Genomic DNA, 26,575 nt, shown 5'->3' with positions numbered 1-26,575 from the left:
CTGGCACTTAGTACGTGCTCATTCAAGCCCGTGGGCCCACGGAGTGTCCCCCAGGTGGCGTTCTGTCCCAGCAGAATGTGACCTGCTCCTTGGTTCTCCTGCAGGGCCTTGCCCAAGTCCCCCTCTTCCAAAGTAGCTTACGATGCTCTCTCCAGGCCGTCTTTTGTGGGCAGCAGTTTTGTTGAGATATAATTCACACAGCACGCGACTCACCCAGCAGTGTCCCCGGCGAGGATTTTGGGCCTTCTTGCTGTGCAAGCGTCACGCGGAGAGCATTTCCCACGCCACTTGGCAGCGCCTAGCTCTCCAACACCCCCAGGTCTCCCCCAGCTTAGACACGGCCGCCCTTGACCCTGCTCTGCCCTCGCTGGCCATTGTGCAATGTTCCCCTCCTTCCGTGACTAACCCACTTGAAGGAGCGTCCACACCCACAGATTCATTTTCTCAGATTCAATAAACATTTTTCAGAAGCGCCTCTGAAGTCTGCTGGGAGGTTTTCATGGACACCCTCTGCTTTAATCCTCTCGAGCACTCTGTGAGGTGGGGATTATCTTCTCTAGGTCAGAGGCAGAGACAAAGTGACTCACTCCAAAGGCAGGGGCGGGACTTGAACCCAGGTCTGCACGCGCCCACGGTAGGTGCCTTACTGAACTGCTTGTTGTCCCCGCCGCACATCCAGCTGTGAGGTCCAACTGTCGACCTTGTCACTCATTTCTGCCACCCCAACCACACCGACGTCTTTCACGCTGAGGTCCTTCACCCTTGCTAGACCCTTGTTCCAGCCGTTCCACTTGGCACGCGTTTCCTTCCTGCTTTGCACCTTGGAACGTCTGAAATTAGCTCCCCACCCCACACCCCTTTTTTCTAAAGATCTCCTTCCTGGAGCTGCCCGTGTCTTCCAGCCTACCTGCTCTTGAGGCCCGCGGCTTACCTGGCTCCTTCTCTAACAGCTTGGTCTCCTTACTGAAACCAGGGCTGCAGCCTGAAGTCTCCTGGGACTCTGAAGCTGTGTTGGGGACCCTGCAACTCGCACACAGCTGTGTTATGAATGGAGCAGTTGCTTTGCAAGTGTTTTGGGAAAAAGGAAGAAGGAGTGAAGGAAGGGAGGGAGGGAAGGAGGAAGGGAGGACGGGGTGCAGTGTTGGGGGGGTGAGGGTCTCGGGAGACACGGGTGGGAAGGTGTTTTCCAAAGTGAACCCTATTGTAAGGGCGAAGCGGAGCTGGTCCCCCTGTACTTCCTATGTGCTGTGAGTATTGTTGGCGTGAAGTTGAAGTGCCCCCCACCCCCATCCCGTCCTCACCACTGGAGGTGATGTTTGCGGTGTAGGCAGTGGAGGTGATTAGGAGGAACGGGTTCTGGATGTATTGTGCAGGCTGAGCTAACAAGATTTCCTGATGATTGAAGATGAGAGGCACGGGAGAGGCATCAAAGATGGCGCCAAGATTTCTGGCCTGAGCTGTCGGCAGTACGGAGTGACTGTTCGCAGTGGTGGGGTAGCTGCAGGTGGAGCGTGTTTACAAGCAAGAGCAGAGGTTGGGTTCCAGGCAAGATCCAGGCAACCCTGCTGGTTGGCACCCAGGTGGAGCTGACACATAGGCAGTTGATGAGTCAGTTCTGAAGTCCTTTGATCAGGGTGACCTTGAGCGTGTGGTTTGCACTCGTGCTGGGCTGCCGCTGGGCCTTCCCAAGGCCAGTGGTGCTGTTCCTGGGGGCCAGGACAGTGCAGGGTGTGGACTGGGGTGTGAGGCTTGCTCTCTTCGTTGGGAAGACTGACACATTAGCACTCACTTTGAGGGTTCCTCTACGTGTGTGTGTGGCTAGCACTTAGCACAGTACCTGGCATAAAATAAGCCCTCTACAAGTGGTGGTTACAAATAATGAAGAACTAGGGGCCGGCGCTGTGGCGTAGTGGGGAAAGCCACTGCTTGCCTTCCCAGCATCCCATATGGGCACCAGTTTGTGTCCGGCTGCTCCACTTCCGATCCAGCTCTCTGCCATTGCCTGGGAAAGCAGCGGAAGATGGCCCAAGTCCTTGGGCCCCTGCACCCATGTGGGAGACCTGGAAGAAGCTCCTGGCTTCAGATTGGCGCGGCTCTGGTCGTTGCGGCCAATTGGAGAGTGAACCAGCGGATGGAAGACCTCTCCCTCTCTCTGCCTCTCCTTCTCTATCTGTGTAACTCTGACTTTCAAATAGACAAATAAATCTTATAAAAAAATAACGAAGAACTAACGTGGACTGAGTCCCACAGACCAGTCATCAGAGGGGTCGGCAGGGGGTGTGCATTGTGCTGTGGCTCACGTTGCCTGCATCCCATATCCGAGTGCCTGGTTCAGGTACCGTCTGCTGCACGCTTCTGACCCAGCTTCCCACTAATGTGCACCCTGGGAGGCAGCAGGTGACGCCTTAAGGACCTGTGGGAGACCAGGATGGAGCTCCTGGCTCCTGGCTTTGGCCTGGTCCAGCGCTGGTGTTGCAGGCATTTGGGGGGTGGGGGATGAACCAGCAGATGGAAACATCTCTCTCTTTTAGCTAAAATGAATAAAATAAATATTAATAAAAATGAAAATGAATAGATAAACATTTTTAAAGCTCATGTAAAGTACAATTAAAAGATAAGCTTATCTATATTTTAAAAAGGGAGGGTTGGAAGGCTGTGGGTGAGGGGGGCGGGAGAGGAGAGGCTCAGAACAGAGGCCTGAAGCCCAGGGGATGTGACGTCACTGCTCCAGGGGGACTGGGACTCGCAGGGCAACAGGAAGGGGAACGCCTGTGAAAGTGGGTGTGGGCCCACCTCGCTGCAGGTGCCGGGACAGCTGCTCGGGCTAGGGCTGTGCAGCCGTTCTCTGAGTGTGCCGGCACTGATGATGAGGGGAGGCCATGGTAGCCTGGGAACACAGCCCCTTTATAGGAGTACCCGTAGGAGAAGCTAACCAGTCTGAATTACAGATAGGGGGTTGGGGGAGAAAGAGAGAGAAAGAGAGAGAGAGAGAGAGAGAGAGAGAGAGAGAATCTTTCACTTGTTGGCAGTGGCCAGGGCTGGACCAGAACAAAGTCAGGAGCTAGGAGCTTCATCCGGGCCTCCCATGTGGGTGGGTGGCAGGGGTCCCCAGCTCATTGGCTGGGAGCTGGATCGAAAGTAGAGCAGGGGCCAGCGCCATGACTCACTAGGTTAATCCTCTGCCTGTGGTGCTGGCATCCCATGTGGGTGCCGGTTCTAGTCCTGGCTGCTCCTCTTCCAGTCCAGCTCTCTATTATGACCTGGGAAGGCAGTGGAGGATGGCCCCTGCACCCACGTGGGAGACCTGAAAGAAGCTCCTGGCTCCTGGCTTTGGATTGGCATAGCTCCGGCTGTTGTGGCCATTTGGGAAGTGAACCAACGGAAGGAAGACCTTTCTCTCTCCCTCTCACTGTAACTCTACCTGTCAAAAAAAAAAAAAAAAAAAAAAAAAAAAAAAAAAAAAAAAAAAAAAAAAAAGTAGAGCAGCCAGGACAGGAACTGGGATGCAGAGTCCAGGCGGCAGCCCCAAGTCCTTTCTTTCTTTCTTTCTTTCTTTTTTAAAGTCCATTAAATTTTAAAAATTTATTTGAGAGGCAGAGAGACAAAGAGACAGATAGACACCTGCACACACATACACAATGAGAGAGAACGCTCCCATCTGCTGGTTCACTCCCCAAATGCCTGCCGTGGTCAGGACTCGCCTAGGGCTAAAGCAGGAGCTGGAAACTCAATCCAGGCCTGCGCTGAGGGAGACAGGGACCTGACAACTTGAGCTATTGCTGCTGCCTCCCAGGGTCTGCATTAGTGGGCAGGTGGAGCCATGAGGTGGAGTAGAGAATTGAAGCCAGGTGTTGTGGGATGCAGGCATCTTAGTCACTAGGCCAGACACTTGGCTCCCTTAAACCTCATTTTTAAAAAATACATCAAGAGCCGGGGCTGGCGCTTGGCGTAGAAGACAAAGCCTCTCCCTGTGGTGCTGGCATTCCTATGGGTGCTGGTTCGAGTCCCAACTGCTCCACTTCTGATCCAGCTCCCTGCTGATATGCCTGGGAAAGCAGCAGAGGATGGCCCAAACACTTGGGCCCCTGCACCCACGTGGGTGACCTGGAGGAAACTCCTGGCTCCTGGCTTTGGCCTGGCCCAGCCTCGGCCATTGAGGCCATTGGGGGAGTGAACCAGCAAATAGACGATCTCTCTCTCTCTCTCTCTTTCTCCATTCTCTCTATCTCTGCCTTTCAAATAAATAAAAATAAATCTTTAAAAAATCAATAGCAATTTTCTTTCTTTTTCTCTCTCTCTTCCTTTCTTTCTTTTTCAAGATTTATTTATTTGTTTGAAAGGCAGAGCAAGACAGAGAGAGAGAGAGAGAGAGAGAGAGAGAGAGAGAGAGAAAGAGTTTTTATTTGCTGGATCACTCCCCAGATGGTTGTAATGGCTGAGGCTGGGCCAGGTCAAAGCCAGGACCCAAGAACTCCACACGGGTGGCAGAGGCCCAAGCACTTGGGCCATCTTCCACTGCTTTCTGAAGTGCACTAGCAGGGAGCTGATTGGAAGCAGAGCAGGCAGATACTGCACGCCAGTGACCCAAGCAGCGGCTTAACCCCTATGCCACAACGTTGGTCCCCAAGCTCATTTTTCAGTCCTGTAGAGCATCCGGGATTTTCTCAGCTTTCACTCAGGCCCAGCATGTGGTTTGGTGTGCAGGGAAAGTTAGTCTCCAGATCCAAACCTTACTTTCTGGGGTTGCCATGGAGATCACGGGCAGCAGCGGTGGGAGGGGGGGAGGTATCTTTGTAGCAGCGCTGGAGTTCACTCCCAGGATAACTGAGCCCAAAGACGTCCAACAACCTTCCTAATGCCACAGACCCCGGGGTGGGGAGAGCAACCAGAGGCAGCGGGCGCTGTCAGCGCTGGGGTCGGAGGTCCTCAGTGTGTTTAGAAGTGGGGGTGGGCAGCGAGTCAGGCTCTGGACAAGGTGTGTGGCTTTGGGAGCCGCTCCTGATGGCCCGAGATGGGTATGCTGGATGCGGACTGAGAGACGCCAGGGAGGGGAGCCAGGGGAAGACATCTTGCAACTTCCTGCTGCTGTTCTTGGAGATGAGGAAGTGGCTGTGTGGAGGCATAGACCAGACCGCATGTCCCGGAATCCTCTGGGCAGCCTCGCCAGGGAGAAACTCTTTTCCCATTGCACGGATGAGGTTGCTTCAGCCCAGAGAGGGTAAGGCCCTCGCTCAAGGTCACGCACACCAACCGTGATGGAGTCGGGCCTGTGACCCAGCTCTGCTGGACTACAAAGCTGCCCTCTTCCCGCCGCGCCACGCGGTCACCGTGACCTCCAGGCACCAGGGGGATGGACACTATCAGATGACCTTTGGAAGATCTTTTTCAGCAGAAACATTCGCTCAATCCCCGCTCCTTGGTGTCCCCCTGCCTCCTCCCTCTCTTCCCTCCTCATTACTCAACCCCACGGGCTGCCTGCAGGCCTGGGGGAGGAGACCATTTCTTCTGGGTGACAGCTGCGGTTACTCAGATTAACCCTCTGCTGCCTGCCCACCTCCCTTCCAGCCCAGGACCTGGTGGTGAGCAGCCCCCTCCCTCGCCCCCTGCAAGCGGGCCACTGGCACTTCCCAGAACTGACTGCTGCAAACAGCTGGCTTGGGGGTGGGTGCAGAGGACGCTAACAGCTTCCAGATGGGCCAAGGCACGAGCGCCATGGAAGCCTCCATTTTCAGTGGTCTTGGGGCTGGGAGGCTGCAGCGGGCTGGCCCTTGCATCCAGGACTTCAGAAAGGCCAAGGGGTTCAGGCTGAGCCCTGCTTGCAAGCTGCCGAATTGCCCGCTGCACCTGCAGGGGGCCCTGGCGAGCCTCAGCAGCCCAGGGTGCTCTGTGACCCGTGCTCAGCCCAAGCCCTCCTAACTACATTCATGTTGATACTGATACCCTCTACCGTGTCTACACTGCTCGTGGCAGAGGCACCAGAGCATGGCCGTTTAGAATACAGGGCTTGGGGATCAAATCCCAGCTCAGTCATTCGCCGCCTCAGGGACCCATGGCAAACTGCTCAGCTCCTGTAGCTACGAAGTGGTTTCTATTTCATGAGGCTCTTGTTAGGATTAAATGAGATAATCTGTGCCAAGTGCCGAACCCAGTGCCTGGCATGGTATGTTTTTGTCATAGAGAGCACCTGCTTTGTTCCAGAAGTGGGGCAACTGTGCCCCGGCAACCCCACCAGTCAGCTGGGGGCAACTTTTTTTTAAAAAAATATTTATTTATTTGAGAGGCAGAGTTACAGACAGGGAGAGGGAGACACACACACACACACGAGGTCTTCCATCTGCTGATTCACTTTCCCAATAGCTGCAACGGCTGGAGCTGGGCCAGTTGGGAACCAGGAGCCAGGAGGTTCTTCCAGGTCTCCAATGTGGGTGCAGGGGCCCAAGAACTTGGGCCATCTTCTACTGCTTCCCCAGGCCATAGCAGAGAGCTGGATTGGAAGAGGAGCAGCTGGGACTCAAACTGGTGCCCATATGGATGCTGGTGCCGCAGGCAGAGGCTTAACCTACTGCGCCACAGCACCCAGAGCACTGCTTCTTACAAGAGGAGTCAGGGCTCAGGGTCCAGGGCCACACAGGCAGTCAGTACAGGGCTGTGATGCAGACCCCGGGCCCCTCCCCATCTATTTCTTTGCCATCTTCCCATGGGTGAGAGGAGGTTGTAAGACTTGCTGGGGGCTGAGGACAGGGCTTTCTGTCCTGCTTATCTTTAGGGAGGTCTGGTTCAGACACATGGGTAACAGGTTGGGGGCTCAGACGGGCCCTGGAAGGAGGGCCTTAGTGGGGACATGCGGGCCTGGCAGACTTCAGGGGGCTGGAAGGAGCAGGGATGGGGCATACAGGGGTTGGGAGGAGGCCAGGCTGTCCCAGGGTGCTCTCCAAGGCTCTGGAGGCCCCGCCAACAGGTCCCAGGGCTGCTGACTTCTCTGCGCGTGCTTCTTGCTCTGCCGGCCGCGACTGCCTGACTGCACGTCTACTCCTTGGGTGGGGCGGGGGAGTGGAGGGTCTCCAGAATTCCCCTTTGTGGGCTGGGGAGGACAGAAGACCAGGGAAGAGGAGAACCAAGGGGGAGGGGGCTGGGGCTGGCCAGCAGGGAAGCCCGCCATTGGCCCAGCTCCCGGGGCCGGGCCTGCAGAGGGAGCTGCCTGCCCCTCACCATCCCCTCCCCCTGCCCCCCCAGGGCTCCTTGGCTGCTGAGCCTGCCAGCTGGGTCCCTGCCAAGCCAAGCAGCTGCCAGGGGGAGAGGAAGAAGCATTTCCGAGCAGAGAGGCCCCTGTGGGCTCCGGCTGCAGCCTAGAATCCCCCTTTCTCGCCGCCAAGCGAGGAGAGAGTGTGTGCACGCACATGGGCAAGGGAGCGGGGGCCCTGGCAAGCCTGGGACTCTGCATGGCTGCAGGGTGGGGGTGGGGTTCTGGGCTGGTGTGGCTGGGGTGAGGGGGTGGGGCTGGGACATCCACTGTGGCTCACTCAGGGACTGGGGAGGGCAGAATGTAGTGTCCCCCCACCCCCAATTTACGTCCATCTGCGAGCTGAGAAGGGGAGCTTCACTGGACATGGGGTCTCTGCAGATAAAGTTGAGCTAAAGGTGAGAGGGTAGGCCCTAAACCCAGCAAGGCGCTGAGACCGCGGGAGCAGAGACTGGAGCCTGAGCCAAGGGGTGCCTCGGGCCACCAGAAGCTGGACAAGAACTTGACCCTGCCGACACCTCCCAAGCTGTGAGGGCGTGCATTCCTGTTGTTTGAAGCCACCAAGTTTGTGGTCATTTCTCACGCTAGCTAGCTCTAGAAAAGGAGTGGAAGGAGGTGTGGGGCAAAAGGGGGAGGGGGGACTTGGTGGGAAAGCCTTGGGGCACAGAAGGAGCACTCTCTGTCATCAGCTGCGCCACGATTCCGTGCCAAGCACTCTTAAAGATGTTTATCTTAATCCGCACAGTGACCCTGTCCGTGAGAAGTAGGATTCCTGTTTTATGGTGAGGCCCGGACCAAGGATCGCTCCGCTTGGTGGGATTCCAACGTAGGCTCCTCTGCTGCCTACGCAGGGCCTCTGTCCACCTCCCTTCCGTCGGCAGCCTCTGGGCTGGCTGGAGGAGAGCACCACACTGGGGCAGCGTCGTGGCCAGCATGGCTCTGGGGACCCTTTGTGCCGGGGGCCCTGCATGGGCCCTGTTCACAATGCTCACAACGCTCTGCAGTAGATGGGGCCGATGGTCTGCGCATGCTCCTGAGCCTCAGAGAGAGAGAGAGAGAGAGAGAGAGAGAGAGAGGAGACTTCTCCCTCCCGTTCTCCTCATCCCACCACAACCGCCATCACCATATCCACGTCGAGCACCACTTCCACTGTCACCAGCACTATAATCACCTGCTCCACTGCCACCATCGCCATGAGCGAATCTACTAGAATAGCGGTCACGGCCAACTCGTCCATGTCCATGAGGTTTCCCCCAGTGTGGAAAGTTAGAGGCAGGTGGGTCGCTCCCGGAAGGGGTCTTGAAATGAAACCGCTGAGCGGAATTCCACGGGGGAGGGCAGAGTGGGAGTGCTCCCGGCTGGCGGCTGATGGCCAGGACCAGTAGGAGAGGCCTGACTGTCCTGGGTTCGGCCTCGTGGAGCGGGGGCTGGGCCGGCCTGGCCGGAGTCAATGCTTCACGGGACAGGCTGTCTTCGTGGGCCTGGGTCTGGGTGGGTGGAGGTTATTCCAGCATCCCGGCCACGCCTGGCTCATGCTGGTCTCTCGGGGGTGTAGATTTTGGCGGGTCCCTGGCTCCTGGCCACCTGCCTGGCGTGTCCATGGCAGTGAGGTCATAAGAGGAGCTGCACTGGGAGTACTGGGAAGAGTTGAGGGCGGGAGGGGTGCGTCCGCCCTGGCTGGGGGAGGAATAGGGCCTCTCTCCCCTGGCTGACTCTACCGAACGGGATGAGGTAAGCCCGGGGCCTGACTCTCCACGCCCCCAGACTCCCGACTCCTTACAGCCACCTGGGGGAGTGTGGGGACCAGAGGCTCCCATCTTGGGGCAGAGAGGGTGCTCCCATTTCTCACGCAGCTGCTTGACTCTGCTAAAGAACTGGGGGCCTGGCCAGCTCTGGGAACTGCCTCTCTCAGTCCTCCCAGACCCCTCGGCCTGCTGGTCCATCCCACCCTCTGGGATGGCACTTGAGCCCCCGGAAGTGGGAAACAATGCTGTCGTGGGGTGTGCTTATCTCTGCATCGGGCGTGAGAGCCGGCAGACAGGCTGGCGACTGCAGGGGCTGGGGGGCCGCTGAGTGCGGGGACAAGAGGCTGCAGTGGCCGGTGAGAGAGCTGGGGTGGGGGCCTGGGCTCCCATCCGTGCCCTGGGAAATGGGTGTGGCTGCGCCCCCACCCCCTGCCTCCACGTCACTCCTAAGGGAAGGCCTCTTGCTAGCTTGGGAAAGACCTGGGAGGAACTCAATAATGCTCACCACGCATCAGGCCCCTTCTAAGCTGTCCTGTGCATCGCCTCCCCCACAATGGCACTGCCGGGTTGGGGTGATTGCTGTTACCCGCCCTGGTACTTTATAGTCATGAAAACGGAGGCCCAGTTAGGTTCAGACATTTTATAAAGGCTGTCCTGTTGGTGAGAGGGGGAGCTCTGCTCTGTGCGGGGGCCTACCCGGCCCCAGAGCTTGCGTGTTTTGCTCCAGGGTGGGATGCAGGTCATGTGTATCCCCTCCAAACCTGCAGGCCCCTACTGCTTCCCCAAGGTCGCCGCCTAGGGTGGCCCACAGCCCTGAGGTGGGAGCCAGGAGCCTTGTGGTCTTTGCCTAGGAGCCAGCCCTGGCCTCAGTTTCCCCCTGTGCCTTATGTGGGCCTTGGACAGAGTCCCGTGATCCTGGAGGGCCCTTCCAGCCTGACCTCTGGAGTTTTGCTTCCCCAGCCTGGTATTCCTGTTTGTCCAACCTCCCTGGACTCAGCCCAGCCCCTGGGAATGGCCGGGGTGGGGGTGACAGGCTGGGAGGTGGAAGACAATGGCCCGGATGACCCCAACATGTCTGCACAGCTCTTGCGTGGCCCCTTGGCAGCTGCCTCTAGATTGTGTTGCATCAGGGAGGACGGCAGAGGCCCAGAGCAGAGACAGCAACCAAAAGTGTTCGCTCCTCCCCGGTCCCAGCCTGGTCGTGGGCAGGGCGGGGGCGGGGGGAGGTGCTGCTGGGACCCGGTTCCTACCAACTCTGATCTCCTCCTGTCCTGGCCTCTGCTGATGGACCACCTCCAGGTGGCAGTAGGCATAGGAGCAGACCATTAGCCCCCACTCCCCTCCCAGCTCACTCTCTCTTCCAGCCCCTCAGAGCACCCACCATGCAGCACGCATCTCAGATTATCCTCCTCACTGCACCACGCCCTTCCTTGTTCCCCTGATGGCCTGTCTTCTCATTAGCACACACGTCAAGTGCCTGCTGTGCGCCAGGCACTGTGCCAGGTGCAGGGAGACAGAGGGGATGACATTTTGTCCCAGCCTAGCAGGGATGAGCCCCAGCCAAGCAGCCCCCAGTCCTTCCCCTCTTGGCCCCAGGGCTTTCAGATAGATTCTTTTTTAAAAATTTTATTTATTTGAAAAGGAGGGAGAGAGAGAGAGAGATAGAAAGAGAGAGAGAGAGAGAGAGATTTTTTTTTCCATCCACTGGTTTACTCCCCGAATGGCTGCAACAGTCAGGGCTGGGCCAGGCTGAAGCCAGGAGCTTCTTCTGGGTCTCCCATGCAGGTGCAGGTGCCCAAGCACTTGGGCCATCTTCCACTGCTTTCCCAGGCCATAGCAGAGAGCTGAATTGGAAGAGGAGCAGCCGGGACTCGAACCAGCGCCCCTGTGGGATTCCAGCACCGTAGACGGAGGCTTAGCCTTCTATGCCACAGTGCCAGCCTGGGATGGATTCTTAGGGCCCACAGATCAGAGAAAGTCTGGGGCCACCAAAGCAGGCAGTGAGAGCGGGGGACAGTAGACCCTGGGACCTGTCTTCCTGATGGCTCTGTGGGCTGCCTGAGCAGGAGGTGGATGGTGGCTGGCATCTTCCTCCTTGCTGGAGGTGACTTTTGGCAGGACAAGAGCCTATTTGCAGAGCTGGAATTCCAGGACCTGTTAAGGCCAGCTTGGCTGTGGGAAGTGGATGATCCCAAGTTTGTAAGGAAAAGAGGAGCACAGAGCCACAGAAGCAGGACAGACAGGTGTCCTCCCAGGGTGGGGGTGGGTGGGTGACAGACTCCTTAGAGGAGTGGAGTCTGGGGCAGTGGCTCTGGTTGAGTTAATGTGTTATGGAAAAGGGCCAGAGCTGGGAAATGGGGATACAGCAATCTCACTGGAAATATGAAGTTCAGGTGTGGATGTTGTGGGTTAAGCCACGGCTTGGGACACCTGCGTCCTACACTGGAGTGCAAGTTCAAGTCCTGGCTACTCTGCTTCCATTCCAGCTCTCTGCTAATATATCCTAGGAGGCAGTGGATGATGGCTTAAGTCCTTGGGCCTCTGCTTTGGCCTGGGTGGAGTTTTGGGCTCCTGGCTTTGGCGTGGCCCAACTCCAGCTATTATAAGTATTTGGGGAGTGGACCAGTGGTTGGAAGATCTCTGCCTGTTTCTGTCTCTCTTCTCTTTTCCTCTGCCTTTCAAGGAGATGAAAATAACAAGTAAATGAGCATCTAGAAAGAATGAAGTTCATTCATTCATTCTCCAACAAGGTTTATTGAGTGGCTGCTCTATTCCAGGCTCTGATGATTCAACAGCAAGAAGACAGATTCAGTTCCTGCCCTCTTGGAATTGTCTTCAAGTACAGAAAAAAGTCATAAACCAAGTTTTCCATTTAAAATTGACTTTTGATACAAAACCGTTGGAGAGGCACATAGGATGCCATCCTATGAAGTTTGTCGCAGTTGGACCTGTCCAAATCTGTGTAGTCCACAAAGACTTCCCTGAGGAGGTGGCATCAAAGATGAGGCACATATGATGAGAACCGTGTGTTAGAATTAGGATTAACTCTAAACCCCAGAATAGTTGTGGTTTAAACAAGATGGACATTTATTTCCCTCCCATAAATGCAGTCGCGGGCTGCTGGCACATCGCCAAGGCCATCCGGGATCCAGGCCCCTCTGTCTAATGGTGTTGCTGCACCACTGTCAAACACTCAGCTTCTAGCACACTCCAAAATAGTGTTTCCAGCTCTAGACATTCTGTCCATCGTCCCGTCAGTGGGAAGGAGGAAAAGGGAGCTCAGAGGGCAGGCTCTTTCCTTTAAGGACACATTTTTCCTCTTACAAACCATTGGCCAGCGCATGGTCACATGACCTCACCTAGCCACAGGGCATTCTGGGTAACTTGTTTTTCTTCTCCTCCTCCTCTGGCTTCTTGAGAGAAGGAGAGAGAGAGGAAGAGGAAGAGAGATAGAGAAAGAGAGAGAAACAGAGAGAGAGAGATATCTTCCAATGGCTGCAACGTCTGGAGCTGGGCTGGTCCAAAGCAAGGAGCCTGGAACCTCTTCTGGGTACAAGGGTCTAAACACTGGGACCATCCTCCAATGCTTCTCCCAGGTACAGTAGCAGTGAGCTGGATTGAAAGTGGACCAGCGGGGACTTGAACCGGTGCCCATATAGGATGCTGGAGATATAGGCAGTGGCTTTACCCACCATGCCACAGCACTGGCTCCCTTGTCTTTATCTGAGGCCGCCATGGGGACAGCTTTTGATGAAAAAGGAAGGGGACATGGATGGGGAATTATCTGGGTGAACATGGCGGGTGCCTGAGGGGAGGCCTGGCTTGTGTGAAACCACACAGGCAGGTGGTACTCTAGAGTGACTGCCAGTGATCAGCTGAGTGGTGGCTGCATTCGCTGAGCTAAGTGACCCTGAAGTTTGGCGGCCAGGACAAGTTCGGTTTGGACCCATGAGAGAGGCTCATGGGTTGATGGATTGGTGAGACTGGACTCAGGAGACTGGGCTGGGCTGGACGTCTACACTGGGAATCAGAGGTGTGTTGGGAGCTGCAGCCACCATGGGAGGGAATGGGAAGGCCTGGGAAGCAGTGAAGTGTGGGAAGAAAGCCTGAGACGCAGGCTGAGAACCCGGGGAGACTGTCACCCTCACCTTGAGCCCTCCGCACCTCGCTCCCTTCTGGGGAGTTGCCTGTCCTGTGTCTTGTGGGGTAGGCAAGGAGGTGGTCTGCAGTCCCACCCTGGAGTTGGAAGGGGAGTCTCAAGAGAGACTCACTCCAGCAGGCCCTCCCTTCCAGGGGCAGCCACACAACCTAAGCTCAGCTGGGCAGACTCTGGGGAGGGGGGCATCTTGACATCTGGGCCCCGGGACGGAGGCAGCTGTGGGAGGTCGGCCAGGTCCTTCCATGGTGTGGTACTCCAGCCTCCCGGTGGGTCCTCTGAACTGGCTCCTCAGTGCTTTTCCAATACATTTTTTTTTCCTTTTGCTTATGAATGCCAGCGCTGGCTTCTGTTACTTGCAAGCAGAGAGGAGCCGACAAAGGGAGATGAAACGGTCAGGACTTTAGAGGCGCAGGGGGCAGACCCGGAGCAGAGTTCTCACCGACGCAAGCCAGAAAGTGTGTCTGCAGGAAGGAGTGGCCCGTGGTGTCGATTTTTATTTTCACAACGTCCACTGCGTCTAGCTAAGCACAGAAGGAAAAGGCCCGAAGGAGGCCCAGCTGCTAACAATGATTAACCGTCATGGGAAGGCTTCAATAGATCTTTGTTTCAAAGGACAGGAACCCAACTCCAACTTGCCGAGGACAAAAACAATGACAAAAAGTCATTTACGGTTCTGTGGCACAAGAGAGGCCAGGGTGACTGTCTTGGGCACGCTTCGGGTGATGTCAGAGCGTGCTCTCTGCCCGCCCATGTGGGCTTCCTTCTCAGCGCGACCTCCTCAGGCAGTGCACTTGGCAGCTGCCAGGGAGCCTACCTGTTTAGCAACTCTGGAGAGGAGAGCCATTCTCCTTCCCAGCGCTGCTGTCAAGTCTTGGCGTCGGCTCTGATTGGCCCGCTTGGGTCATGTATTTGTCCTGAACCAATCAGAGCACCCAGGAGGTCTGGGGCTTGCAGTAGCTGGGCCTGAATCACATGCCTCCGTGCTGGTTATAGGGGAGGTGGAGTGATTTTTACTGTCATTTTTACTGACCCCGTCAGCTTTGCCCCGAAGGGAAACGACACATGGAGCAGAGAAGGGCTGGATCCTGTGTCCTAGCTGACCAGGGTGGAGGGGCTGGCAACTGACCAGGGCCCTGGGGGACAAGGGGCAGTGGGGACTGGGCAGACAGAACTGCACTTGAACACTATAGGGGGGCATGGCTGGGTGGGGGAGGGAGAGAAGCGTGAATTGCAAAATAGCACAGAGCAGGGATGGGTGGGCTCCGCAGTCAGAGACCTGGATTTGAATTGGGACTTTGTTGTTTGCCTACATTTTTGCTTCTGAGCTTCAGTTTCTCATCTGAAAACTGGGTTGATATGGGAATAGTGCCTCTCTCCTGGAAATCTGAGGGAATGCAACAGAATGATCTACATAAAGGGTTTAGCCTTGTCCCTGGACAAAGGCCACCAATGCTGGCAGTTGTAGGGTGGTCTTGAGCTTCCCTGGGGGGTAGCCACACCCTGGATGAGACCCCTTCTTCATGCCATCCCCAGCATGGGCCCAGAACTCATGCTGACGGGTGGCTGCATCAAAGCTCCACCAGATGCCAAGTGGGGCAGGAGGTGAGAGTAGAGGTAGTGTGTGGTCAGGGTGGGTTGGGTTAGGGCTTGGTTGAGGCTGATGGGGAAGAGGCTGGAGGGCCAGCCATTGGAGAGGAGGAAGGCTAAGGGGAGGGGTGATTTTGGCCAGAACCAGCAGGGGTCACTGCAGAACTGAAGAACTGCAGGAGGCAGGGCCACCTAGGGCCCGCCCCAGACCTACCTGCCCTCATAACCAGGATGTAGGTCTTGGACCAGTTCTGGGCAGAGTTTGGGCTTTGACTCATGCCGCTGGAGGTGGCTGCCTGGGGCGTCTGCCCTTGGTGTCCTCTGAGCTTGGGCTGCTTCTCCTCAAAGGAGGCTCTGGCTGGCTGGGTGTGAGCCTGGGCTCCTGCCTCACTGGAACCTGAATCCCAGCAGTGCCTAGAAAGTGTCTTTGGAGGTGCGTCCCTCTCTAGAGCTCTGAGACCCAACGCCTCTCCCGGGCTCCTCCTCCACTCACAGGGTCGTGGTCCAGGAAAGGCTCATAGAAGACCTGTGGCCTTGGCCTAGCCCAGGTTTCCTCTGCTGATTTGAGCTCTCTTACCACAGCTCATTGCTGATATAAGGCAAGGTCCTGGGGTCGGGGGCTGGAGCAGGGGGAAGGGGACGAGCACGCCCTCCCGCACACGTGTGTTGTAGAAAAGTGGGGAAAAGTGCAAAGAAGAAAATTGCCTCCCCCACTTCCTGCTCCCTAAGTTAGTCCCACCTCCAAAGAGCTGTGGCTACCATCCTACTTCCTTTTCCTGGCCAGGGGGGTGACCATGATGGCGGGCACACCCACATCTAGCAGGTGCACCCCCACCCTCTGTCTGGTGCCATTCGCAGCTGCCTTCCTTGTTGACACTCCTAGGACCAAAGAGGATGTGGCTGAGGCTTGGAGGTTATTGAATGGAATGGACGGAAGCAGGTTCACAGGATGGAAGGTGATCTTTTCTTTTTTCATTTCATTTTTTTTTTTAAGATATTAACTGATTGATTGTTTATTTAAAAGCAGAGAGACAGACAGATCTCTCATTGGCTGGTTCACTCCCCAAATGCCTTCAACAGCCAGGCCTGGGCCAGGCTGAAGCCAGGAACCAGGAATAAATCCAGGTCTCCCATGTAGGTGGCAGGGACCCAAGTAACTTGAGCCATCACCTGCTGCCTCCCAGGGCATGCATTAGCAGGAAGCTGGAGTCAGGAGCAGAGCCAGGACTTGAACTCAGGCACCCTGGGGTGGGGTGTGTGTGTGTGCAGGCATCCCAAAGAGTGTCTTAACTGCTACACCACCACCCACTCAGTCTTTCCTTCTAGGTGGGGAAAGAGGTCCCATAGCGGGCACATGACTTCCTAGGGTTTCACAGCGAGCCAGTGGTAGAGCCTGCAGGCCCTGTTTGGCTCCTGGCCAGCACTCTTCCCATTCTTCATTGGCCCCCAGGAGGCCAAAGAGGGGCCTGTGCCCTCCAAGCAAGGCTGTGGTTTCCTCTCTCGGGCCACCCGGGGTGTGTGGGTGCTGTGCGCGCGCACCGCAGTTGTGTAACCGGCTCCAGGCACGTGCACGCGCTCTGTAACCTGATGCAACAGGGAAGTTGTGGTCCCGTGAGCTGGGGTGTAGGCGCTTGGCACATGCCCAAACCACAAGGCGGATTTGGCTTGTGGCTGCGGAGGCCGGGCACGGGGGTCGCAGATCTGTCTATGTCAGGGCTCGTCTGTCCCAGCTGCCCACATCCTGATCCCTGTGGGCATAGGGCTGGGAATGGGGCGGTCTTGCCAGGTGATGCTGGAGGGGTGGTCGGGATGGAGAGTGGGGTCTTACCCATGCTCATCCTGTTTGCTAGGGTGCCTGTTGTGATGGGGTGGGGGGAGGGGTGGCAGGCTTCCTCTCTGTGGTTCCAGCTCTTCCTGGCTGGAAGCCCCTCCCGCCCTGTTCCAGCTGTCCTAGAGCCCTTGCTTCAAGTCCAGGTCATTCTGCACAGCCACATCTATCTCTGCGCGTCCTGCAGGCTGCCCTCCCGGCCAGCTGGGCTTTCCTGCACAGCCCTGGTGGAGGAGAAGCAGAGGGGAGTCAGGAAAAGACAGCAGCCAGCCCAGGCTCTAACCCCCGCCCCCCACCCAGCCCTGCAGCCGTCTCTGAGCCCGGTGGCAGAGAATGATCTGCACTTGGGGTCCAGGAGGGGACTCCATGACTGGCAGTTGCCCTCCCCCGACCCGCAGCGCCTCCATGGTGGAATGGGGCAGCAGGCACTCTGGACATCAGTGGGGCCCTGAAGGAGGTGAGCAGGGAACGCAGGTGCTGCCCTGCCAGTGCTGGGGCCTGATGAGGGTGACTCAGTGGCCGCAGCGTCTCCCCTTCCTCCCCTCTTGTCTTGAGGAGAGATGAGGCTTGCCTGTTTCTTCTGCCCACTTCCTCAGGGGCAGCCAGGGGGTGCCAGGGCTGCAGGGCCAGGTGAGGGGAGGGAGGGCGTCTGTGTCCAGCTTCCCCATCTTCTTCCGTGCCCAGGCTGCACTTGGCTCTGCGGGATGCACTGCCTCTTTCTTGCTTTAGCCTGCACTCACTGCCCAGTGTTTCGGTGATCCGCTTAGGCATCGACCTAGAAATATCAGTTGAGGACCCGTAGATAGCGCTCGCTGCATGCCAGTCTTCGTGCGTGTTAACTCCTTTCCTCCTCGCAGCGTGGGTCGATGAGATGCTTTCTGTGAGCCCAGAGAAGGGCTCGAGTCTGGCAGCTCGAGTCCTCTAACCCTGGCGACTCGCCCAATCCTGCTTTTCTTTTCTTCAGAGCCTTGGCCTTGAAAACGGCTCTCTATTTGTGTGTTTGCCTGCCTGTTGTCTGTCTCACGGACACCACGAGACACAGCCCCTGAGACAGATGACTCCAGAAGGGAAGGACATCACTGTTATTGTTCACGTTCCCAAAGCCTCTAGGAGTGAGTGTTTTACAGATGCCCAACTGGTATTTGTGGGAAGAATGAGCCAGGGACTCACTGGGTGGAGACTCCCTGAGGGTGAACTCTGTGACTATTCATTTGCATTACCTTCCACTGCCTAGCACAGGGCCTGGCTCAGCCACAGTGCTCAGTAAGTGGCTGGCTGCATGGATGAATGGATGGGTGGATGATGGACAGATGCTAGGTAGATAGATGCTGGGTAGATGGCTGGATGATGGCTGGATGGATGATAGATGCTGGATGGATGGATGGATGATGGATGGATGGATGGATGAGAGAAGATTCAGTTACAGGAGCTCTCCCTTCCAGACTTTGGGAACCAGTAGGAGGTCTTCAGTCCCAGGAGATGCAAGAAAGACTATCCTTCCTGGATCTCTGTTTTGGTTTCTCTGTGTGATTTTGTGCGTGGGCACAGAGCATAGCGGGGAAAAGGATGAGAAAAAGATCGGAAACTGAGCAACCCACGGGAAATGACTCCTTGAACAATTGCGTCTTGTCCAAAGGCTGAAGGAGACAGAAATAGAGTGTGGGTATGTGGCCCAGGGGAGGCTCGCAGCAGGTGTCTGGTGAATAAGTGAGTGAGTGAGTGAACTGAGTCAGTCTCACTGTTAGTTCCTGCAGGCGTCATTTTCTTTGCAGTCCCAGCTTTTAGCACCAGCCCACACCAGGATTTGAAAACTGTTTGTTGAAGGAATGAAGAACAAGTTAGGGCCCAGGTTACAGAAGTGGGTGAAAAGGGCCTTTAAAGGGCCCCGGGCCCTAGAGAATCAAGCCAGGAACACAGGTCCTAGCCTGGGCCTTTTCCCCACGAGTTAGGATCCAAGAAGTGAGGACGGGGCATTCATTTTTCCAGGTGTTCTGTGTGGGCACTGAACAGACACTAATTGCCATTATGAAAGGTAATAAAAGCTCATATTTTTTTGGGCACAAGCAGCTGCATAGAAAACTTAATTTAAGGAGAAACCTAATGAAATGGAGCTTAACCCCATTCTGGCATTTGCAGATGGGTTCTCTGAGAGCTGAGTGGGGTTAGGTGAGGTCGTTAGGGTGGAGCCCTCATCCTGGGACCCCAATGGCTTTGTCATATGTACAGAGAGACCAGAGGCCACACATTCACACACCTGCTCCCTGTCACTCGCCACGTGATGCCCTGTGCCATGTTGGGGCTCTGCCATCAAGTTTACCGTCACCAGGTGAGGTTCCTTGACCTTGGACCAGAACTGTGAGCCAAAGAAACTCGCCTCTGTCACGCACAGCCTTTTGTTATTAGTAACCGAAGACAAACTCATGCACTCGGGCTCTGCTCAGGGGAGAGCAGCACTGCCCCTGTCTCTGGGCACGAGCTTCCTGGGAACACACGTTAAGACGCACTGGGAGGCGGAAGGCAGAGGCTTAGGAGGCTGCGCATGGCCACAGGCCACGTTTGCTGGGGTTTTCCTCATCACCACTGTGAATCACCAGCATCTTTGTCGTGGTTGGGATCATCTCTAGGTCCAGCCTCCTGCTGTTACTATGCCAGGCTGAACCACAGCCTGGAGACCCTGGGGAAACATGTTTAATGCATGGATCCAAACATGTTCCCCTTCAGTCCTGGTGCCTCCAACTGACTGCAAACTCCTATGCAATGAAAAGCCTTGGAAATCTGGCCCCTGGAAGCCCCTCTCTCCAGCCACCGCCAATGCACGCCCACCACTCGGTTCCTATAACCAGGCATGGCTTGCCCTGTGCTGCTCCCTCCCTTTCCCAACTTTGTCTCCACAGTGGAGTGCCTACTCATTCATTTTACCTTTCAGAACAAAACCAGCATGATTGCGTCTCCCAGTTATAAAAAGTGATGCATGGTGTCGTAAATAGCTCAAACAATATAGAATGCACTAAGCAAGAGAGGAAAGCGGTTCTCTTTCTCACGGTTTCAATGTCTGGAGATAACCACCAGCAAAGTACTGTGGTTACAATTGTGACTGTTTTTCTATGCACATATACACATTTATAGTTAAATATGTATAAATATACTTGCTTTTACAAAAATGAGATCATTTGTGTAGTTGGTAAACTACTCTTTACCCTAAATGAAACATTTTGGGCATCTTTTCCTGTGAGTAGGCAGTTTTATGTAGTGATATTTTTTTTTTTTGCTCTTCAAAACTCAATACTAGGAGGCTGGCGCCATGGCAGCAGGTTAAAGCACTAGCATGCAGCACTGGCATCCCCTATGGGAACCTGTTTGAGTCCCGACTGCCCCACTTCTAATCCATCTGCCTGCTGATGTGATTGGGAAAGCAGTAGAAGATGACCCAAGTGCATGGGCTCCTAAACCTGCAAGGGAGACCTGGAAGAAGCTCTTGGCTCCTGGCTTTGGATTGGTTCAGCTCCAGCCATTGTGGCCATCTGGAGAGTGAACCAGCAGATGGAAGATCTCCCTCTCCTTCTCTCTCTCTCTCTCTCTCTCTCTCTCTCTCGACCTATCTCTCTGTACCTCTGTCTTTCAAATAAACCTTAAAAAAAATAGAAGCCTCGGTACTATTTCACAATGTTTACTGTCCCGAGGCTCTCTGTCCCCTCAGTCCCCACCCATAGTGGCCTTCCTCTGAGGACTCACCATACCTTGCACCTCTTTCTCTGAAACTTTTCCATGTCCAAGGTCATTATTTTATTTAAAAGGCAGGTACACGAAGCAATCATTATGATAAATCGTTGTTAATGGGCACACAATGAGCAAAGATGCCATCTGTAGCAGTCACGTTTGAAAGGGGAGGGGATGGTGTGTAAAGAGTTGAATGTTTGCACTGCAGCTGAGTTGCTACTATTAAAAGTAGGTTGTTGCACATTTAAGATGTTAAATGGAAACACAAGGTAACCACTGAGAACATAAGTTAAAATATACAAAAAAAGGATATGCTAAAAAAATTCCAGCTTTTAAAAAAAAGAGACAAAGGGGCCAACAGTGTGGCCTAGAGGGTTAAGCCGCTGCCTGTGATGCCTGCATACCATACAGGCACTGGTTCATGTCTAGCTCCCCCGCTCTGAGAAAAACAGAGCATGATGACCCAAGTGTTTGGACCCCAAACATACACATGGGAGACCTGGAAGAAGCCCATGGCTCATGGCTTTGGTCTGGTCCAGCCTTGGCCATTGTGGCCATCTCGGGGAGTGAACCAGTGGATGGAAGATCCATCTCTCTTTGTCTTCCCTTCTCTCCCTCTCTGTAACTCTGACTTTCAATAAATAAGTAAATCTTTAAAAAAGGGCAGAATGGAGAAATCGGAGAGCCAAAAACATAAAAACACAGAAAAACAAATAACTAAGTGGAAGAAATAAATTTTTTGTCATAACCACATTAAATGTAAATGAATTATACTGACCTATTGAAAGGCGGAGATCAGTAGATGGGATTTTTTTTTTTTAATACCATCTCTTAGAGACTCAGTTTATAATTAAGAGCATAAAGAGACTGAAAGTAAAAGGATGGAAAAGGATATCCAACACAGACAACATGCAAAAGAGAGCTGGGTGGCAATAATGCTGTCAGACAAAATAGACTTGGAGTCCAAAGGCTTGTAAGAAAGGAAGAAGGGTGTCAGATACTGATTGCAGGCTTGATTCAGCAAGAAGATAAAACAGTAATAAATGTAAATGCACCTGAAACAAATCCCCAAATATATGAAGCAAAAATGGACACAAAGGGAGAAATAGACAGTTTTATCCCATGGTTGGAGACTTCAATAACAGATAGAACAATCAGGCAGAAAGTCAATATGGAAATAGAAAGATCCAACAGGCACACACAGTCCACCCCACAACACGTTCTTCTCCAAGGTAGACCGTACGTGAGGCCAAAAGATAGATCTTGAGTTTCAAAAGATTGAAATGTTTTATAACTACAGTGGAATAAAATTAAAAATCAATAACAGAAAGAAAATTGAAAAATTTATAAATACATAGAATTCAAACAACACATTCTTAACTAATGGCCCAAAGAATAAATCACAAAGAAATTAGAAAATATTTTGAGACAAATGAAAATAAGAACACAACATACTAAAACTTAAGGGTTGCACTGAAAACATCATTTAGAGAGAAATTTATAGCTATAAATACCTATATTAATAAAGGAAAATCTAAAATTAGTGATCAAAGTGCGTACCTTAAGTAAGTAGGAAAAAAAATTGAACCAACTCCAAAGCTAACAGAAGGAAAGAAATAGTGAAGATTCGAGTAAAGATGCATGAAATCAAGAACAGAAGATAAAACCAAAAGTCAGTTCATTGAGAAGACCAACAAAATTGACAAATCTTTGCCAGGATTGAGTAAAAGAGAGAAGAACCAAGTTACTAAAACCAGAAGTAAAAGTCTACACTACTGCTGATTTTCCAGAAATAAAAAGGCTCACAAGAGAAGATAAGAGGGCTTCAAAAAGTTCACGGAAAATGCATATTATGAAAAAGCTATGCACTGATTGAAAAACTTTTTGATCCTCCCAAATTATTGAACTTATCTTTTAATTCCATTTTCCACAACTTTTTGAGGTCATCTCATATAGTAACCTAGATGAAACAATTTCCTAGAAACACACAAACTACCAAAAACAACTTGAAAAGAAGAAGTAAATCTATTACAAGTCAAAAGATGGAACCAGAGGGGGCTATGGTGCTATGGGTTGGGCTGTCACCTGTGATGCTGGCATCCCACGTGAGCGCTAGTTCCAACCCCAGCTGCTCCACTTTCCATCCAGCTCCCCGCTAATCTGCCTAGAAAAACAGTGGAAGACTGTTCAGCTCCTTGGACCCTGGAACCCCCGTGGGAAACCCTGATAGAGTTCCAACTCTAATGTGGCCCAGCCACAACTGTTGTGGCCATTTGGGGACTGAACCAGTGGATAGGGGATCTCTCTCTCTGTAACTCTTTCAATTAAAAGTAAATAAATCGGCCGGCACTGTGGCTCTGTGGGTTAATGCCCTGGCCTGAAGCGCTGGCATCCCATATGGGCGCTGGTTCAAGTACAGCCTGCTCCACTTCCGATCCAGCTCTCTGCTGTGGCCTGGGAAAGCAGTAGAAGATGGCCCAAGTCCTTAGGCCCCTGCACCCGCATGGGAGACCCTGGCCTGGCTTTGGATCAGCGCAGCTCTGGCTGTGTGGCCAACTGGGGAGTGAACCATCAGATGGAAGACCTCTCTCTCTCTCTCTCTCTCTCTCTCTCTGCCTCTCTTCTCTCTGTGTAACTCTGATTTTCAAATAAATAAATCAATCTTTTAAAAAAAGTAAATAAATCTTAAAAAAAAAATTGAACCAGAATAAAATCTCACAACAAAGAAAATTCTAGGACCAGATGGCTCCACTGGTGAGTTCTACCAAACATGCAAAGAAGAATTAATAGCAACACCTCTTGAACTCTTGCAAGCTGTGTAAAAGGAGGAACCATTTCAAACTCAATCTGTGATGCCAGCATTATGCTGATACTCAAGATAAAGACATCACAAGAAAAGAAAACCACGAGCCAGTATGCCTCATGCGCATTCCCAGCAGAAAATTGGCAGAACAAAATTCAGCCACATATTTAAGTGCTGTATGCTATGGTCAAGTGGGATCCATGCCTGGAATGCAAAGATCAGTCAGTGCAATACTCCAGTTCCTAGAAGGAAGGGAAATCCTCCACACTATTATTGTCTCAGTAGTGTAGAAGGAACATTCGACAGCACAGGGAAAGCTACACAAGAAAAACACCCAATAAACTAGGACTATCAGGCAATTTCCTCTATGAGAGGGTCGCACACGAAGGGTCCACAGCTAACATTGTGCTGATCGGTGAACGACTGAAAACTTCCCCACCAAAGTCAGGAACACGAGAGGGACGCCTGCTTTGTCACGGCTGTTCAACGCGGTAACGGGAGTTCCAGCCGCAGCAGCGAGGCAAGAAAAAGAAAGGAAGGCATTGACATTGGAAGTGAGGAAGGAAAAGGCTCTCTGCGGATGACAGATTCCCTTACTTTCTATTACACATAAAAATTACCTTGAAATAGAACATAGGCCAGACTTTCAGAACTAAAACTTGAAAACTCTTAGAAGAAAACATAGGGGAAAAAAATCTTCAAGACCTTGGGCTTGGCAGTAGTTTCTTTAGTATAACACCAAAGCCACAGGCTAGAAGAGAACAGGAGATAAATTGGACATCATCAAAATTAAAAACCGTCCCTGAATTATGTAGTTGGTGAAAATGGTACATTTTATATTATGCTTATTTTATCATAGCAAAAAAAAAAAGTAAAAACAAAATGACCCAACCTAGGAAAAAAAATCTTCCATTTCAGTTCCAGTATTTATGACCCTGGAAGCCTCCTCCAGCTCCCCCCAGCCACCGGCCTCTAGGACCCCTTTCCCGAGGGCTCGGTCCCTGGGCGTGTCAGGGTGAAAGCTTGCTGTGTCTCTCCAAGTCGGCCCTGTGCCTCCTCCAGCCTGCGATGGGCCCCACAAGGCAGTGCAGTATCGTGGTTAGGACCTCAGGCCCTGGAGACGGGGTTCACATCTCCACACTGCTTCTGACCACTGTGTGGGCACTGGCAAGTTTCTTAACCACTCTGGGCCCCTCTTCACTCACGGGTAAGATGGGTAGGAGCTCGTCTACTGCTCAGAGCAGCTACGATCAGGTCCTTGGTGAGGAGTCATTCGGTCACATGCCCAAGGGTTTGGGAGGCACGCAGAACACGCTCAGGAAATGTTAGTGATCGTGATGTGGGCCTGGAAAAGGCAGGGAGCTAGACAGAATGCAAAATGGGTGTTCATCCGCGCGGCACAGGGGGTTAAGCCGCTGCCTGCAGTGCCAGCATCCCATATGAGAGCTGGTTTCAAGTCCTGGCTGCTCTGTTTCTGATCCAGCTCCCTGCTAACACGCTGGGAAGGCAGTGGAAGAGGGCTCAAGTGCTTGGGCGCCTGCACCCGCGTGGGAGACCCAGAAGAAGCTCCTGGCTTCGGCCTGGCCTAGCCCCTGGCTGTTGTGGCCATTGTGGGAGTGAACCAGTGGATGGAAGAGGCTCTCTATCTCTGTTTTTCACTCTCTCTCTGTAATTCTGCCTTTCAAATACATTAATAATAATAATAATAATAAAAGAACAAGCCACTCCTCCCTGCTGTGCCTGAGTATGTGGGTGGGAGAAGAGGGATTGTGGCCCTTGTACCTCTTCCCCATCCTGTCTCCCGGTACTGGCTTAGCCCACCTTCCGCCTCTCTGTGAGTAAGAAAGATTAGAGGAGCCCTCCCTGCCAATCCTGTCCTTGGGGTATCGCTCACCGTTACCCTATCTCCCTGGCTTTTGCCTGTCCCTCAGGTGGGCCCCTGGGTGTGCCTGGGTTGGGGAGGTGAGAAGAGCCCAGATTTGGGGGTTGGCGTCAGCCATTGCCGTCCTTTCAGCAGCCGGAAACAGCTGCCCCGACAAGTCTAGACGGGGGTTCCCTGCCCCTCCCCAGCCTGCCCCAGCCCCCCTCTTCCCCAGCTGACAGTCACTCTCACCCTTCCCCGGATGCAGGGGACAGGCTGGGGCAAGCCAGGGACACACTCAGTTTCCCTTCCCTGGTGCCCCTCCCTTGGGTGACAGCCACTCCTCCCCTACTCTTCCTCCCTCTCCCCTCCCCCGACTCCCGCACCCTCTGCCATCCGTCCCCAGGGCCTGGCCAAGGGGGAGGCCTGGAGGGGCAGTCAGACAAGGAAGTCCCAGGAGGCTGACGGTGGTTGGGCCAGGGCTCCTTAAGCAAGATGCTTCTGCAGCATTCTAGCATCCTGGAACAAGCAAGACTTGGGGAACGCAGAGGGGAAGCCACCTGTCCACAGCCACACAGTGGCTGCGCCGACGGAACCAGGGCTTTGGCGCCCACTTTTCTTTCCCTTACCATGGCCTCAGTTTCCCCATCTGTGCATCAAGGCGTGCCCGGGAGGTCTCTGGGCTTCCTTCCAGCTCTGACACTCTGAGCCTGTTGGGAGCCTCTCTCCTCCCTGCCTCCTGCCTCTCGCTGCAGAAGTGCCCCGGCTTGCTGCTGTGTGTGTGTGTGCGTGTGCGTGTGTGTGTGTGTGTGTGTGCCTGGGGCTAAGAGGATCCTTCCAGCAGGTTCAGGGAGCCTCTCTTTTCAATACCACAAGCCAGAGGTTACTGTGTGGGGAGTGCTTGGTTTGGGCAGTGGTCAGATTGGTTCTGCTTGGTTCCCAGCTGGACTGTCCAGCCCAGAGACTGACACATGCCTGGCATTTGATTTCTCCAGCATCTGATTGTTGCAAATGCACAATGTGGGAAAGGTGTATATAACCATGGAGGGGACAACCTAAGCAAGGACCCAAGGGAGTCAGAACTCAGGATCCAAAACTGGGTGGGAGAGCGAGAGCCTGCGGAGCCAACTCAGAACAAAGTCGCCTGGGGGTGCAGCCCCCTGCAAGAGTCTGGACCTGCGCTCTGGTGTGGAGGGTCTCCCTGGCCAGCGAAACTCTCCTCTCCCCTTCTCTTCTGGTTGCTGTACTTGACAGGAGAAGGATCTCCCTAACGTAGCAGTGCCAATGTCTTCCCTCTTGGCCACTGCCTGTGACTGCGTGTGTTGCCTCAAACCCACATGCTGGAGCCCCCATCGCAGCCAGCTGGTGTTGGAGAGGAGGCCTTTGAGGGGCCACTGGGTTTAGACGAGGCCATGGGGGTGGGGCCCCTGTGTTAGAAGGTGCCAGTGAGATTGCTGTGTCCCTCTCTCCACCGGCAGGCGTGGAAGAAAGGCTGTGAGAGCACAGAGCAAGGAGGCTGAACAGGAGCAAGGAAGAGAAGAGAGCCTTCCCTAGGAACCAAATTGGCCGCCAGGACCTTGAACTTGGACTTCCCAGCCTCCTGAACCATGAGAAATAAATGTCTATTGTGTAAAC

General features: G+C 53.8%; 1 long non-coding RNA gene across 3 annotated transcripts; it reads left to right on the top strand.

The window, feature by feature from the left end:
• Positions 1 to 470: 470 nt before the first annotated feature.
• On the top strand, positions 471 to 26,575 carry LOC138849748 (uncharacterized). 3 transcript variants are annotated; one of them, XR_016233443.1, is made up of 3 exons: positions 477 to 634; positions 15,615 to 15,687; positions 26,419 to 26,575. It is a non-coding gene; the product is annotated as an uncharacterized LOC138849748 (long non-coding RNA). The 3 variants fall into 3 exon arrangements; XR_011388876.2 differs by lacking the exon at positions 477 to 634 and adding an exon at positions 14,957 to 15,164; XR_016233444.1 differs by lacking the exon at positions 15,615 to 15,687 and having other exon boundaries at positions 471 to 634.

Source organism: Oryctolagus cuniculus, chromosome 5 (assembly GCF_051225735.1).
Source record: "Oryctolagus cuniculus isolate XC-2025 breed Fujian yellow rabbit chromosome 5, ASM5122573v1, whole genome shotgun sequence".
Lineage (NCBI taxonomy): Eukaryota > Metazoa > Chordata > Mammalia > Lagomorpha > Leporidae > Oryctolagus > Oryctolagus cuniculus.
This window is presented reverse-complemented; position numbering and strand designations above follow the sequence as displayed.